A 17,880-nucleotide genomic window follows, 5' to 3' on the forward strand; every position below is an offset into this window, starting at 1 on the left:
AGTAGAAAGAAGCAGAAAGATATAAAGAAGAAACTTGAACATGTGGGTGCTTCCTCCTTCTCTTCTATTTTAGTCACCATTTATTGAGCAACAAGAGCTCACTAGCTGCTCTGTGCAAACGACCTCATTAATCCTCATGTCAGCCCTGCAGAATCGTGCCCAATTTCCAAATGCGGGATTGATGATAACGGAAGTTGCATGCCCTCCTTCCCTATCTCAGAATGAGTTCTTGGAAAATAAACCATTTCTTCTTTGCAAGCTATATGTTCATTTTCTGTACATGACAGCTTCATTCAGTTTAGTATATTGAATTGGCAATGATAAGGATTTTGCCATGAATGTTTTCAGAAGAAAAAAATAGGAAGAACAGATTCTTTAATTGCTACTGGGGAAAACAGCTGGCTAAACAGGGACTGATGCAATTTGCAAAAGAGAAAAGCCCTGTGTCCTCTTTATTGCATCATATCAGGAGGCACATCGTATCTTGTTCACCACTTCGAAAAGTGCTAAGATTGGTAGCGCTGCCAACTCTTAAGCATCCCTTCTCCCCTCACTCCTCCCAAGGCTTTACTGGCTTCCAGATCTGTTCCTTGCCCTTCCCTCAATGCATGAATCTGCCCTCTCCCCAGCCCACCAGACACAACTTACACCTTATAGCTAGATACCTTATAGCTATTTTATACCTTATCCACTCAAACAGGGCTTCAGTCTGTGGCTTCAGCAGTTAATCTCATGGTCTAATCAGAGAGATAGGGCCTTCTGTCTCTCCCATTGCCACTTCTCAGACCAATTTTGCGGTTTATAATCCAAAAATCTCCACACTGGAAACTAAGAAAGTCAAGCAGTTTGAACCTATCTGAACTTGAATGCCTTATAACATCCCCATGAGTGATTGCCTGAAATTGGCTCGTGATCTTTGCTACTGGAGACCACAGCTGGAAGGTTAGTTGTTATAGACGTTGATGCCTCTTTGTTAATGCTAAATCTGACTTTTAAGAAATTTTTACTCAGTCATAGGACTGCCTTTTAAGTAAACCCAAAGAAGTGGCATCGATGGAGGTAATTTATGGTTAGGACTATTCAAGCATTCATTCTTTTACTTTTTGTTTTCTATTTTTAAGTTTTAATTCTGGTAAAGCACACACACACAATAAAATTCCTCCTGCTTAACCATTTTTGCTTTGTGTCTTTCTTTCTATTTTTTGTTATTTTTCTCTGAACTATTTTTAAGTGTATACTTCTGGGATTGCTGGATCAGATGACAATTCTTTTTTTAGTTTTCTGAGGAAACTCCACACTGTTTTGCATAGTGACTTCACCATTTTACTTTCCTACCAGTGGTGCAGAAGGGTTCCAATTTTTCCATATCCTTGCCAAGACTAGTTATTTTTTGTTTGTTTGTTTTTTTCATAGTGGCCACCCTAATAGGTATGATGTGATGTCTCACTGTGGTTTCAACTTGCATTTCTCTAATGATTAATGATGTTAAGCATCTTTTCAAATGCTTGTTGGCCATTTGTATATCTTTTTTGAGAAATGTCTATTCTTGTCCTCTGCCTATTTTTAAATTGGGTTACTTGATTTTTTGTTGTTGAGTTATAGGAGTTCTTTATATATTCTGTACGTTACCTCTTTATCAGATATATGATTTTCTTTTCTTCCCTGCCATTCCGTAGACTGCCTTTTCACTCTGCTGATTGTTTCCTTTAATGTGCCAAAGTGTTTTAAAGTTTGATGTAGCCCCATTAGTCTATTTTTGCTTTTATTACATGTGCTTTTGGTGTCATATCCAAGAAATCATTGCCAAATTCAATGACATGACGCTTTTCTCCTGTGTTTTCTTCTAGGAGTTTTATGGATTTAAATTTAGCTGTTTATTCCATTTTGAGTTAATTTTTGTATATGGTATAAGGTAAGAGTCTAACATCAGTCTTTTGCATGTGAGTATTCAAGCACCGTTTGTTGAAGGGACTCTTCTTTCCTCATTGTATAGTCTTGGCATCCTGTTTAAGACCATTTGACCATAAATACAAAGGTTTATTTCTGAGTTTTCTGTTCTGGCCCATTGGTCTGTGTCTGTCTTTACGTCTGCGCCTCACTGTAGCTTTGTAATATGTTTTGAATCGATGAAGTATGAGGCCTTCAACTTCATCCTTTTTTTAGATTTTTTGGCAATTCAGGGCCCCTTGAAATTCTGTATGGATTTTAGGATTCTTTTTCTGTTCCTGACAAAAATCATTGAGTTTCTGAAAGGGATTATGTTGAATCTGTAGATAGCTTTGTTAGTATAAACATTTTAACAATATTATATTGTCTTTCAATGCATGAACACACAATGTCATTCCATTTATTTGTGTCTTCTGTAGTTTATTTTAGCAATGTCTTATAGTTTTCAGGTCTTTTTCAGGACTTTTATAGGTTTAGAGGTCTTTCACCTCCTTGGCCAAGCTTACTCCCAAATTTTCATTCTTTTTATACTTTTCTAAACTGAATTCTTGTCTTAATATCCTTCTTGGATTGTTCATTGTTAGTTACAGAAATGCAACTGATTTTTGTGTGTTGATTTTGTATCTTGAAACTTTGCTGAATTTGTTTATTAGTTCTAATAGGTTCTGGGGGGATTTTTAGGGTTTTCTACATATAAGATCATATTATCTGCAAACAAAGATAGTTTTACTTCTTCCTTTCCAATTTGGATTCCTTTTATTTCTTTTTCTTGCCTAATTGTTCTGGCAAGAACTTCTAGTACTCTATGTAGAATACAAGTGGCAAAAGTGGGCAAAATGGCCTAGTTTCTGATCTTAGAAAGTTTCATGTTTTTTATTATTGAGTATCATGTTCATTGCAGGCTTCATATAGTTCATTTCTTAAAATACAGAATTCCTGGACTAATTCTGAAATATGAAATTTGGGTAGACACTAGCAAGCATTTGAAATGATAGCTCACTGTAAATAATTACCAACTAGCAAAAGAAGATCTATATATGGATTTTCTAGACACACGCTAGTAAAGTAATGCTCAAAATTCTCCAAGCCAGGCTTCAGCAATATGTGAACCATGAACTTCCAGGTGTTCAAGCTGGTTTTAGAAAAGGCAGAGGAACCAGAGATCAAATTGCCAACATCCGCTGGATCATGGAAAAAGCAAGACAGTTCCAGAAAAACATCTATTTCTGCTTTATTGACTATGCCAAAGCCTTTGACTGTGTGGATCACAGTAAACTGTGGACAATTCTGAAAGAGATGGGAATACCAGAACACCTGACCTGCCTCGTGAGAAACCTATATGCAGGTCAGGAAGCAACAGTTAGAACTGGACATGGAACAACAAACTGGTTCCAAATAGGAAAAGGAGTACGTCAAGGCTGTATATTGTCACCCTGCTTATTTAACTTCTATGCAGAGTACATCATGAGAAACGCTGGGCTGGAAGAAGCACAAGCTGGTCTCAAGATTGCTGGGAGAAATATCAATAACCTCAGATATGCAGATGACACCACCCTTATAGCAGAAAGTGAAGAGGAACTAAAAAGCCTCTTGATGACAGTGAAAGAGGAGAGTGAAAAAGTTGGCTTAAAGCTCAACATTCAGAAAACGAAGATCATGGCATCTGGTCCCCTTACTTCATGGGAAATAGAGGGGGAAACAGTGGAAACAGTGTCAGACGTTATTTTTTGGGGCTCCAAAATCACTGCAGATGGTGACTAAGGAAAGTTACCACCAACCTAGATAGCATATTCAAAAGCAGAGACATTACTTTGCCAACAAAGGTCCGTCTAGTCAAGGCTATCTATGGTTTTTCCAGTGGTCATGTATGGATGTGAGAGTTGGACTGTGAAGAAAGCTGAGTGCCGAAGAATTGATGCTTTTGAACTGTGGTGTTGGAGAAGACTGTTGAGAGTCCCTTGGACTGCAAGATATCCAACCAGTCCATTCTGAAGGAGATCAGCTGAAACTCCAGTACTTTGGCCACCTCATGTGAAGAGTTGACTCATTGGAAAAGACTCTGATGCTGGGAGGGATTGGGGGCAGGAAGAGAAGGGGATGACAGAGGATGAGATGGCTGGATGGCATCACTGACTCAATGGACGTGAGTCTGAGTGAACTCCGGGAGTTGGTGATGAACAGGGAGGCCTGGTGTGCTGCAATTCATGAGGTCGCAAAGAGTCGGACACGACTGAGTGACTGAACTGAACTGAGGACTTCACTGCTGTGCACGGGCTTTCTCTGGTTGTGGTGAGTAGGGGCTACTTTTGTTGTACACAGGTTCTAGAGGCCAAGACTACAGTAGTTGTGGCAGACAGACTTAGTTGCCTGGTGGCATGTGGAATCTTCCCAGACCAGGGATCAAACCCACATAGCCTGCGTTTGCTGGAGGATTCCCAACCACTGGACCACCAGGGAACTCTGTGTCTTGGTTTTTTAAGCTAACTTGGGATAAAAGGAAGGAGAGAAGTTTCATTTGTTTATTTACCAACCGCTTCCTAAGAGAAAATAAGTGTGGGTAAGCCATCTGCTGAGTAGGCACTGTGGAATATTGAGAAGACATGCCCACACTTCACTCTGATATGAAGTAGAGATAAGCACCCTGAAGCAATGAGAAGGAATGGCTCCGGCAGTGCATATTATTCATGATTTAGGAATTCCTCCTCAGAATTTACAGCTTCCCCTCAGTAATGATTCCTGAGCAATTGGTCACCTTCCTTAGCTCATCAACAGCTAGTATTACAGTCCCTAAAGTGCTTTCTTTCACTCTCTCCCCATTTCCTTCTCACCAACCCTACTTCTCTTTCTGGTCTACCAGCCTAATGGTAACCATAATATGGTTACATGGATGTGAGAGAAAAAGCATCAGGCAAACAAACAGAACCAAGACACAGAACCAGAGAGAGAATTCTAGAAGACTTAAACACAGCTGCAGAATTAAAACAAAATTATCAAGGGAACAGAGTGTTCCAGCTGACTTAACTTCCTGTTGATAAGTCTCTGGGGAGGAGGGGTGAGGTCTGGAGTTCTAGAATTGGGGTAGAGGGAGTGCAGGGGCCTGGCCAGAACCGAGGCAGAACGCCTTTGCAGGAACCGTTATTCAGAGCTGGGTTCCCATCTGCAAGGCTGTTGACACTTACTTCCTGAGCCTGGTCGTGGTCAGAGAGGCTTTCAGCTACTGATGTGCCCAACCTACAGAAAAACAGGATGTTAGCTTTCAGATCTGATTAAGCCATGAGATGCAAATTCCTTCCCCACTCCACCCCCACCCCACTCCTCAACCACTACCACCCACGCCATTCTGCCTTTCACAGCAGACACATTCATCTCCCTGTGTGACTTCCAGCAGGGGCTGCCTGCGTCCTTTGCCTTATTGCCAACTCATCTGTGCAAGGCCAGATTGAGTGCTAAACCCACTTCATTATGGCTTAGATTTATGGTTGTTTTTGATTAGGAGTTCCTTGCTGCATCCTTGGGTAACTAATGAGAATTTTCACCAAGTTAGAAAATGAGAATGGTTAAATGACTTTGCCCTTTAGAAAGCACACAAGTGGTAGGGTTCTGGAGTCCCCAGTCCTCAGCTTGGCCCCTCTGCCTACAGAGTCTTTGTAGGTAAGTGGTTGTCAAGTCTCTTCCCCTACTCACTCTAACCCCATTTCTTTTTCTTGCCGCCTAAAATCCCCACCATGTACAATAAAGGAAACAGAAACAGAAAATATAAACCAGAAGCGACTGTGCTCAGGTCAGTCATCTTCAAGATGCAAATATCACCTATTTTTGCAGAGGCAAATACCAAGCACAAAACATTCCCAGAATAAGATTCCAGGGGCAGCAGTCTCCCTGTGAGGAGGCCAGGATGGATTCTAAATTTAATACCCACTTAAAGGGATAATGTGTACCATGTCGGAGCAGACACTGCAAACCTGAGAAGAGCAGTCAAAGCAGGCCCCTGACAAACCCTCTTGTCCTTCTCCAGCCACTCCTCAGTCTCGAAGGGCCCTCTGCTCATGCGATCCTTCCAGGCACCCAGAGCTCCAGCAACTCTATCTCACCAAGCACACTTAGGTCAGTGCACCTTCCTATACCCCAAGGCACTCCTTGAACCTTCCATCCTTGACCTCTTGGCCTTCCTCAGGACCTCACAGAATCCAGTTTTACACTGCTTCAGGACATTTGGCATTTAGTTTGCATCAAAGTGGTGCTAGTGGTAAAGAACCTGCCTACCAACACAGGAGACACAAGAGACTCTGGTTTGATCCCTGGGTCGGGAAGATCCCGTGGAGAAGGGCATGACAACCCACTCCAGTATTCTTGCCTGGAGAATCTCATGGACAGAGGAGCCTGGCCGGCTATAGTCCATATGGTCGCAAAGGGCTGCAAAGAGTCAGATACAACTGAAGTGACTTAGCAAGCACTGCTGATTCAAAGGTCTATTTGATTATTGCCTTTAAGGGTCTATTAATTATTGCCTTCTCAGATAAATGACAAGGTTATAAGATAGGATACTGTGTGGGCTTCACAGAGTGAATAATGTTGGGGACACCAAGATGAGAAAAATATGAAAAAGTCTCGAATACTGTACAAAGCAGAAAAGTTGAATGTAGATGTATGAGCATAGGAAATGTAATAACGACGTACTCCAAAATGGTAAAGTCGTGAAAAAGGCTTCGGCACCAGAAGTTACGAGGTAGTACAACAGGATGAGAGCGAGTAGACTAGTCAGTAAGTGTTAAGAGTTAGGAAAAAAGATCAAATCCTTGACTACACCAGAAAAAAGACCATAGTTTCTGTACATTAAATGTATGCATTATTTACATCTGTGTAACTTGACATCTGGTCCCATCACTTCATGGGAAATAGATGGGGAAACAGTGGAAACAGTGTCAGACTTTATTTTTTGGGTCTCCAAAATCACTGCAGATGGTGACTGAAGCCATGAAATTAAAAGACGCTTACTCCTTGGAAGGAAAGTTATGACCAACCTAGATAGCATATTGAAAAGCAGAGACATTACTTTGCCAACAAAGGTCCGTCTAGTCAGGGCTATGGTTTTTCCAGTGGTCATGTATGGATGTGAGAGTTGGACTGTGAAGAAAGCTGAGTGCTGAAGAATTGATGCTTTTGAACTGTGGTGTTGGAGAAGACTGTTGAGAGTCCCTTGGACTGCAAGGAGATCCAACCAGTCCATTCTGAAGGAGATCAGCCCTGGGATTTCTTTGGAAGGAATGATGCTAACGCCGAAACTCCAGTACTTTGGCCACCTCATGTGAAGAGTTGACTCATTGGAAAAGACTCTGATGCTGGGAGGGATTGGGGGCAAGAGGAGAAGGGGACGACAGAGGATGAGATGGCTGGATGGCATCACTGACTCAATGGACGTGAGTCTGAGTGAACTCTGGGAGTTGGTGATGGAGAGGGAGGCCTGGCGTGCTGTGATTCATGGGGTCGCAAAGAGTCGGACACGACTGAGAGACTGAACTGAACTTAAAATTTACACAGAAGCGCACCGGCTGCAACGGACCACACAGAAGCGTGGCTGAGAGGAGCTACCCCTCGCCCAAGTTCAGGGGCAGCGACCGAGAGTGCCAGGGTATGTAGGCACAGGAGTGGCCAAGAGGAGCTACCACCCGTCCGAGGTCAGGGGCGGCTGCCGGGAGGGGCTACGCTACATCCAAGGAGCAGAGGCTGCACGGGCACAGTGGGGCCAAGAGAAGCTACTCCATGTTCAAGGTCAGGAGGGGCGGCCATGAGGAGATACCCCTAGTCCAAGGTAAGGAGCATCAGTTGTGCTTTGCTTGAGCGGCCGTGAAGAGATACCCCACGTAAAGGTAAGAGAAACCCAAGTAAGACGGTAGGTATTGCGAGAGGGCGTCAGAGGGCAGACACACTGAAGCTATAATCACAGAAAACTAGTCAGTCTGATCACACGGACCACAGCCTTGTCTAACTCAATGAAACTAACCCATGCCGTGTGGGTCCACCCAAGATGGGCGGGTCATGGTGGAGAGGTCTGACAGAATGTGGTCCACTGGAGAAGGGAATGGCAAACCACTTCAGTACTCTTGCCTTGAGAACCCCATGAACAGTATGAAAAGGCAAAATGATAGGATACTGAAAGAGGAACTCTCCGGGTCACTAGGTGCCCAATATGCTACTGGAGATCAGTGGAAAATAACTCCAGAAAGAATGAAGGGATGGAGCCAAAGCAAAAACAATACCCAGCTGTGGATGTGACTGGTGATAGAAGCAAGGTCCGATGCTGTAAAGAGCAATATTGCATAGGAACCTGGAATGTCAGGTCCATGAATCAAGGCAAATTGGAAATGGTCAAATAGGAGATGGCAAGAGTGAATGTCGACATTCTAGGAATCAGCGAACTAAAATGGACTGGAATGGGTGAATGTTACTCAGTTCAGTTCAGTCACTCAGTCGTGTCCGACTCTTTGCGACCCCATGAATCAGAGCACACTAGGCCTCCCTGTCCATCACCAACTCCCGGAGTTCACTCAGACTCACGTCCATTGAGTCAGTGATGCCATCCAGCCATCTCATCCTCTGTCGTCCCCTTCTCCTCTTGCCCCCAATCCCTCCCAGCATCAGAGTTTTTTCCAATGAGTCAACTCTTCACATGAGGTGGCCAAAGTATTGGAGTTTCAGCTTCAGCATCATTCCCTCCAAAGAAATCCCAGGGCTGATCTCCTTCAAAATGGACTGGTTGGATCTCCTTGCAGTCCAAGGGACTCTCAACAGTCTTCTCCAACACCACAGTTCAAAAGCATCAATTCTTCGGCACTCAGCCTTCTTCACAGTCCAACTCTCACATCCATACGTGACCACAGGAAAAACCATAGCCTTGACTAGACGGACCTTTGTTGGCAAAGTAATGTCTCTGCTTTTGAATATGCTATCTAGGTTGGTCATAACTTTCCTTCCAAGGAGTAAGCGTCTTTTAATTTCATGACTGCAGTCACCATCTGCAGTGATTTTGGAGACCCAAAAAATAAAGTCTGACACTGTTTCCACTGTTCCCCCATCTATTTCCCATGAAGTGACGGGACCAGATGCCATGATCTTCGTTTTCTGAATGTTGAGCTTTAAACCAACTTTTTCACTCTCCACTTTCACTTTCCTCAAGAGGCTTTTTAGTTCCTCTTCACTTTCTGCCATAAGGGTGGTGTCATCTGCATATCTGAGATTATTGATATTTCTCCCGGCAATCTTGATTCCAGCTTGTGTTTCTTCCAGCCCAGCGTTTCTCATGATGTACTCTGCATAGAAGTTAAATAAGCAGGGTGACAATATACAGCCGTGACATACTCCTTTTCCTATTTGGAACCAGTTTGTTGTTCCATGTCCAGTTCTAACTGTTGCTTCCTGACCTGCATACAGATTTCTCAAGAGGCAGGTCAGGTGGTCTGGTATTCCCATCTCTTTCAGAATTGTCCACAGTTTATTGTGATCCAGACAGTCAAAGGCTTTGGCATAGTCAATAAAGCAGAAATAGATGTTTTTCTGGAACTCTCTTGCTTTTTCCATGATCCAGCGGATGTTGGCAATTTGATCTCTGGTTCCTCTGCCTTTTCTAAAACCAGCTTGAACATCAGGAAGTTCACGGTTCACATATTGCTGAAGCCTGGCTTGGAGAATTTTGAGCATGACTTTACTAGCATGTGAGATGAGTGCAATTGTGTGGTACTTTGAGCATTCTTTGGCATTGCCTTTCTTTGGGATTGGAATGAAAACTGACCTTTTCCAGTCCTGTGGCCACTGCTAAGTTTTCCAAATTTGCTGGCATACTGAGTGCAGCACTTTCACAGCATCATCTTTCAGGATTTGAAATAGCTCAACTGGAATTCCATCACCTCCACTAGCTTTGTGCATAGTGATGCTTTCTAAGGCCCACTTGACTTCACATTCCAGAATGTCTGGCTCTAGGTGAGTGATCACACCATCGTGATTATCTGGGTCATGAAGATCTTTTTTGTCTAGTCTTCTGTGTATTCTTGCCACCTCTTCTTAATATCTTCTGCTTCTGTTAGGTTCGTACAATTTCTGTCCTTTATCGAGCCCATCTTTTCATGAAATGTTTCCTTTGTATCTCTAATTTTCTTGAAGAGATCTCTAGTCTTTCCCATTCTGTTGTTTTCCTAGATTTCTTTGCATTGATCGCTGAGGAAGGCTTTCTTATCTCTCCTTGCTGTTCTATGGAACTCTGCCTTCAGATGCTTATATCTTTCCTTTTCTCCTTTGCTTTTCACTTCTCTTTTTTTCACAGCTATTTGTAAGGCCTTCCTAGACAGCCATTTTGCTTTTTTGCATTTCTTTTCCATGGGGATGGTCTTGATCCCTGTCTCCTGGACAATGTCACGAAACTCAGATTACCATTATATCTACTACTATGGGCAGGAATCCCTTAGAAGAAATGGAGTAGCCATCATGGTCAGCAAAAGAGTCCGAAATACAGTACTTGGATGCAATCTCAAAAACGACAGAATGATCTCTATTCAGAAGCAGAAGATATTAAGAAGAGGTGGCAAGAATACAGAGAAGAACTGTACAGAAAAGATCTTCATGACCCAGATAATCACTATGGTGTGATCACTCACCTAGAGCCAGACATCCTGGAATGTGAAGTCAGGTGGGCCTTAGAAAGCATAACTATGAACAAAGCTAGTGGAGGTGATGGAATTCCAGTTGAGCTATTTCAAATCCTGAAAGATGATGCTGTGAAAGTGCTGCACTCAGTATGCCAGCAAATTTGGAAGACTCAGCAGTGGCCACAGGACTGGAAAAGGTCAGTTTTCATTCCAATCCCAAAGAAAGGCAATGCCAAAGAATGCTCAAAGTACCACACAATTGCACTCATCTCACACACTAGTAAAGTCATGCTCAAAATTCTCCAAGCCAGGCTTCAGCAATATGTGAACCATGAACTTCCAGGTGTTCAAGCTGGTTTTAGAAAAGGCAGAGGAACCAGAGATCAAATTGCGAACATCCTCTGGATCATGGAAAAAGCAAGAGAGTTCCAGAAAAACATCTATCTCTGCTTTATTGACTATGCCAAAGCCTTTGACTGTCTGGATCACAATAAACTGTGGACAATTCTGAAAGAGATAGGAATACCAGACCACCTGACCTGCCTCTTGAGAAATCTGTATGCAGGTCAGGAAGCAACAGTTAGAACTGGACATGGAACAATAGACTGGTTCCAAATAGGAAAAGGAGTATGTCACGGCTGTATATTGTCACCCTGCTTATTTAACTTCTATGCAGAGTACATCATGAGAAACGCTGGGCTGGAAGAAACACAAGCTGGAATCAAGATTGCCGGGAGAAATATCAATAATCTCAGATATGCAGATGACACCACCCTTATGGCAGAAAGTGAAGAGGAACTAAAGAGCCTATTTAGTTGAAAGAGGAGAGTGAAAAAGTTGGTTTAAAGCTCAACATTCAGAAAACGAAGATCATGGCATCTGGTCCCATCACTTCATAGAAAATAGATGGGGAAACAGTGGAAACAGTGCCAGACTTTATTTTTCTGGGCTCCAAAATCACTGCAGATGGTGATTGCAGCCATGAATTTAAAAGACACTTACTCCTTGGAAGGAAAATTATGACCAACCTAGATAGCATATTGAAAAGCAGAGACATTACTTTGCCAACAAAGGTCCATCTAGTCAAGGCTATGGTTTTTCCAGTGGTCATATATGGATGTGAGAGTTGGACTGTGAAGAAAGCTGAGCGCCGAAGAATTGATGCTTTTGAACTGTGGTGTTGGAGAAGACTGTTGAGAGTCCCTTGAACTGCAAGGAGATCCAACCAGTCGGTACTAAAGGAGATCAGTCCTGGGTTTTCATTGGAAGGACTGATGCTAAAGCTGAAACTCCAATACTTTGGCCACCTCATGCGAAGAGTTGACTCATTGGAAAAGACTCTGATGCTGGGAAGGACTGGGGGCAAGAGGAGAAGGGGACGACAGAGGATGAGATGGCTGGATGGCATCACCGACTTGATTGATATGAGTTTTGGTGAACTCCGGGAGTTGGTGATGGACAGGGAGGCCTGGTATGCTGTGATTCATGGGGTCGCAACGAGTTGGACACGACTCAGTGACTGAACTGAACTGAACTTAAAACTGATTTCCAAAATGAAACACATTCAAGATAGTGAAATTTATTCAGAATTGAGATGTGAGGAATTCCCTTTCCACCATTTTTTTTCAATTTTTGGCATGTACAAGCAAAAAATGCAGAACTGAATCTAAACTTAAAATATCCTAAAACAGTCAGAAAAAGTACAGCTGAGAAGAAATAAGACAGAGATGAATCTTTCCTCCAAGTGAGGCTACATCCAGCAGACAAATTTATTAAAAGTAGGTGAAAATTGGGAATTCCCTGTGGTCCAGTGCTTAGGACTTGGCAGTTTTACTGCTGAGGGCCAAGGGGTTCAATCCTTGGCTGGGAAATGAAGATTCCACAAGTCGAGTAGTATGGCAAAAAAAAAAAAGTAGGTGAAAATCACAAGTAGATAACTTGGAGTTGAGAGATGAACATAGAATTATGTTGTGAAGGCAGCTGTGTTTGGGACTTCTCTCCGATTACAATCATTTCTTTATGATAAAAAGCTGCTGCTACTATTACTTCGTGACAATAACAACCCAGCCTTCATCACACTATTTTACTAGCATTATTTTAAGCATTTCACATGTATTGATCCAATTAATTCTTATAACTCTATTTGGTAAATTCTATCATTAGCCCCGTTTTATAGATGGAGAAGCAGGAACAAAATTAAGTAACTTGATCAAGGTCACAGGTAGGCCCAGAAAGTCTGGTTTCCACACTAATCTTTAAATCTCTGTGCTATCCTTTGTGTTACAACTTTTCATGTTTATACTGTATTTTTAGGTGGACATTCAAGAACTGGATTACAAAATGGATTATCTATATTTTTTGCATGAAGCCAGTATCCATTCACTCATCCAACATGTGAACCCAACATGTGAACTCACCAAATTTGAACCCAGCACCAACCTTAGAACTTTAACCAAGACAGAATGAAATGTGCTTTCTTTAAGATTAATGTTTTCTGGGAAGATAAAGAAAGTAAGCAGGCAAGTATAAACTAATCCTTGCAAGAACAAGAATAGTGCAGGCATGAGGTATACACAGGAAGCACCTCTATTCCAGGTGGCGGGAAACTGGGGATATGTGGTGATGGTCAGGACCATCTTCCTGGAGGAAGCCTTATCTGAGAAACAGAAGACGAATAAGAGTTAACTCTGGGCTTTGTGCAAAGCAAGGGATGTGTTCCAGACAGAGAAAAGAGCTCTCTCGGGGACCAGAAAGCACATCAGGATAGTTCAAGTGTGGGGTCCTGGGTGTTCTCTGTTGAGAAGAAGCTGGAGAGGAAAACGTGGTCATGTTAGGAGTGTGAGTTGCACCCTCCAAAGTAATCTTCAGAAAGATTACTCCCTGTAGAGTGGAAAACAGATGCAGGGAGATGATGAGTCAAGCTTGGAGGCAAGGACAATAATTAGGAACTATGGAGATGAACTATATCTAATAGTTTTCTAATCCAAATGCAAGCTGGCAATGACTGATTGGTGGGAGGTTGCAGGGAGTAATGTCAGGATATTACAGAGCTAAAAGTATATAGCACACTTTATTAGTGTAGAATCATCAGAGATATTCATTTTAAGGCCATGTGGGTAACCTCCAGCTTTGGACAGGCTCCCGTCCAATTCAAGCTACTGATTCATTTTAGTAAATGTCCTTGTGGCAAAACTGCATCGTTACTAAAAATATCCCAAAGAAATTGTGATATGAATACTTAATGAAAACCACCTTTATTTCCATAAATATCACCCCACTTTCTTTCTAGAAAAAAAATCAGTTATTTTTCTTTTCTTTTTATTGGCTTGCCACAAGGAATGTGGAATCTTAGTTTCCTGACCAGGGATTGAACCCATCTTTCTGCAGTGGAAACTCAGAGGCATAACCACTGGATCACCAAAGATCAACAAAGAAGTCCTATTTTTCTTTTTTTTTTTTAAAGTTAAATCTCTCCTCCAGGGACTTCTCTAGCAGCCCAGTGGTTAGAGTTCCGGACTTTCACTGACTTGACCCAGGTTCAATCTCTGGTCTTGTCGGAGAACTGAGATCCTATGGGCAAGCCTCAGGGCACAGGCAAAAAAAAATCTCTCCTCCAAAACTTTAAAAGTCCATGTGTCTGCTGCAACCACTGAAACATCACAAAGAGATCTGTACAAAAAAACCTTGAATAATCTTCCACGTCATGTCTCCATCCTCTGTCTTTCCAAAAGGCTAGTCTCTCTCTGCCTGTTCTCTCTCTCTGTCACCAGTGTCAACAGTCCCCTGGCCCATCCTGTGGATCTCTGGGGGTGGGTTGGGGACGAACAGATGATGAAGGGACTGGGGAGCAAATCAGTCTGGAAAAAAGAAACAGAAGAGCTCAATTCTTACCCCCACCACCTTTTTTCTTAACTTTTTTGTTTGAAATAATCCCAAACTTTGAAAAAATTGTAAGATTAGTACCAAAAACTCCCATATATCCTTCACCCAGGACCCTTAGAGTTTTGCCAATTCTAATGATTTCCCTTTTTTTCAGCTTTATCGAGATATGACTGACAAAACTGTAAGATGCCTAAAGTATATTTGATATATGTATTAATATATATAAAGTATAATTCCTTCAAAATACTTTATAGTAAAAGGAGCCAATCTAGAAGCACATGGTCAACCCAGTTGTCATGTGGCTCTAGTCTTCTGTAGACTAGAATCCTTCCCCAGCCTGCCCTTGACCTTCTTGACCCTGGCACTTTTGGAGATCACAGACCAGTCACTTTGAGGAATGTTCTTGCTATTTGACTTGTCCAGTGTTTCTTCATGATTAGACTCAGGTTATGCACCTTGGGCCAGAGTATCACAGAAGTGATGATGTCTTCTTCTTCTTTTTTTAAAAAATATTTAATTAATTAATTTAATTTAACTGTGCCAGGTCTTAGTTGCAGCATGTGGGATCTAGTTCCCTGACCAGCAATTGAACCCAGGCGCCCTGCACTGCGGGAAAGAGTCTCAGCCACTGGAGCACAGGGAAGTCCTGGTGTGCTCTTCTTATTGCATCCCATCAGGTAACAAGTGATGTCAATTTGTCCCATCACTGATGGTGTTTGCTTTGATCACTTTCTTAATATGATATCTGTTAGGCTTATCTCTGGGTGGCTCAGTGGTAAAGAATCTGCCTGTGATGCAGGAGACATGAGTTCAATCCCTGGGCCAGGACCATCCCCAGGAGGAGGGCATAGGAACCCACTCCAGTATTCTTGCCTGGAGAATCCCATTGACAGAGGAGCCTGGCAGGCTACAGTCCATAGGGTCGCAAAGAGTTGGACACAGCTGAAGCGACTGAGCACACATACAGGCTTATCTCTAAAAAGTTACATTTTCCCCTTTGTAATTAGTGAGTAATTTATAGGGAGATAATTTGAAATTATTAAAATCCTATTTCTCATCCCATTTTTACCCCATTAGATTTAGCATCAAATGATGTTTCTTTCGGATTGGAATGAAAGCTGACCTTTTCCAGTCCTGTGGCCACTGCTGAGTTTTCCAAATTTGCTGGCATACTGAGTGCAGCACTTTCACAGCATCATCTTTCAGGATTTGAAATAGCTCAACTGGAATTCCATCACCTCCACTAGCTTTGTTCATAGTGATGCTTTCTAAGGCCGACTTGACTTCACATTCCAGGACATCTGGCTGTAGGTGAGTGATGACACCATCGTGATTATCTGTGTTGTGAAGATCTTTTGTGTACAGTTCTTCTGTGTATTCTTGCCACCTCTTCTTAATATCTTCTGCTTCTGTTAGGTCCATACCATTTCTGTCCTTTATTGAGCCCATCTTTGCATGAAATGTTCCCTTTGTATCTCTAATTTTCTTGAATAGATCTCTAGTCTTTCCCATTCTGTTGTTTTCCTCGATTTCTTTGCATTGATGTGAGAGTTGGACTGTAAAGAAAGCTGAGCGCCGAAGAATTGATGCTTTTGAACTGTGGTGTTGGAGAAGACTCTTGAGAGTCCCTTGGACTGCAAAGAGATCCAACCAGTCCATTCTGAAGAAGATCAGCCCTGGGTGTTCTTTGGAAGGAATAATGCTAAAGCTGAAGCTCCAGTACTTTGGCCACCTCATGCGAAGAGTTGACTCATTGGAAAAGACTCTGATGGTGGGAGGGATTGGGGGCAGGAGGAGAAGGGGACAACAGAGGATGAGATGGCTGGATGGCACCACTGACTCAATGGACGTGAGTCTGAGTGAACTCTGGGAGTTGGTGATGGACAGGGAGGCCTGGCGTGCTGCGATTCATGGGGTCGCAAAGAGTTGGACAAGACTGAGTGACTGAACTGAACTGAACTGAACTGATGTTTCTACCTAAAATTATTATAACTATAATTGTTGTCATATGACAATTTTTTTTACCTTTGTTAGCATTGTGCTGTAAGAACCTTCCACTTATCTATCCACTTATTTGTTTATATCAGTGTGGACTTATGAACTCTTATTTTATTTAAAGGGTCTAATGCATTTCTGGAGCTTTGCAGGTGGCTCAGTGGTAAAGAACCTGTCTCCCACTGTAGGAGACATGGGTTCAATCCCTGGATCAGGAAGATCCCCTGGAGAAGGAAATGGCAACCCACTCTAGTATTCTTGCCTGGGAAACCCCATGAACAGAGAAGCCTGGCAGAAGTCGATGGGGTCGCAAAAGAGTTGGACATGATTTAGTGACTACACAACCACAACAACAATGCATTGCTATCATTGTTTATTTTGATCCTTATATCATCCCAATATTGTCCTAGCCACCCCTGCAATCTGGTTTCTGTGTATTCTTAACATCTTCTTTTCATTTATTGAGCACTTCCATATTTTCTAGCACAAAATGTTTCAGGCTTGTCTTGTTCTTTACCTGCCCCAGCCTTGTAAGCCAAGGACCCTTGGTTCCTTTAGTGAAGAATGGTATTTAGAAACCAAGATCTGGGCTCTGTTCACTTATTGCTACTGGGGTATCAGTTCTCCTTGGTCCTCTCAGTGGATCAAACTAAGAAATATGTGTGTGTATGTATGTATACACATTTATATCCACATATATGTATCTACAGATTGAAAACCATGAATTCACACCAATACCTCCCATTCCAATCCAATACCATAGGGTTCATTTCAGTTCCCACTCCCCTTGCATATTTGTATCTCCCTTCACTATCACTGAGAATCTTGTCTCCCATTGGCTTCTACACGTCAATTTCTTTGCTCAATTGCCCTATGTAATCAATTTTCCAATTCCCAGAGGGCTAGTCAAAACACTTCCTCATGAAATCACCAACCCGGGCTGGCTGTCCTCTCCACACATCAACATCCTCCCTGTGGCGCAGCTGTTACCCTGCTACCTTCCACTTCAATTTACCTTTCACATGCCACTATCTTCCTCTGGGAGACTCTCCATTACCATTCCTTGAATTCATAAAAGCACTCAAACCTTGGTGCTTTCATTTCAGTTTATTCAGTTCTGTTCCTCACTGACAGTCACAGCAGAATGAGTTGTTTTGTTTTATTTTTGCCACATTCCCGGGACTTAGTGCTGAAGTATATATATTTGGAAGTGAGTATTCACAGTTCTGAGAGGACGTTTGCTTCCCGCTCTCAGTGTTTAAAGTCAACAATCGGCAGCACCGTGCGGCCACTCACTGAGAACGGCCTGACTGCAGCTCTGTGCAGTTCTGCTTAAAAACTAGTGAGTTTACTAAATAACTTGTACCCTTCCACGATCTCTCTTGATCATTTCTCTCACCAGGTCTTTTCTCCCATTGAA

At 42.4% G+C, this 17,880-nt stretch overlaps 2 long non-coding RNA genes across 3 annotated transcripts; both read left to right on the forward strand.

Annotated features, from left to right (window-relative positions):
• Positions 1–3,567: 3,567 nt before the first annotated feature.
• Positions 3,568–13,097, forward strand: LOC147377114 (uncharacterized). Of its 2 annotated transcripts, none has more exons than XR_015161354.1 (3): positions 3,568–4,236; positions 7,486–7,756; positions 12,897–13,097. It is a non-coding gene; the product is annotated as an uncharacterized LOC147377114 (long non-coding RNA). The 2 variants fall into 2 exon arrangements; XR_015161353.1 differs by having other exon boundaries at positions 7,486–7,576.
• Positions 13,098–15,012: 1,915 nt separating this feature from the next.
• On the forward strand, positions 15,013–17,042 carry LOC147377115 (uncharacterized). Its single transcript, XR_015161355.1, has 2 exons — positions 15,013–15,142; positions 15,543–17,042. It is a non-coding gene; the product is annotated as an uncharacterized LOC147377115 (long non-coding RNA).
• The last annotated feature ends 838 nt before the right edge of the window (positions 17,043–17,880 follow it).

Source organism: Bos grunniens, chromosome 3, assembly GCF_055505025.1.
Source record: "Bos grunniens cultivar Pamir isolate PY7600 chromosome 3, Bosgru_T2T1.0, whole genome shotgun sequence".
NCBI lineage: Eukaryota > Metazoa > Chordata > Mammalia > Artiodactyla > Bovidae > Bos > Bos grunniens.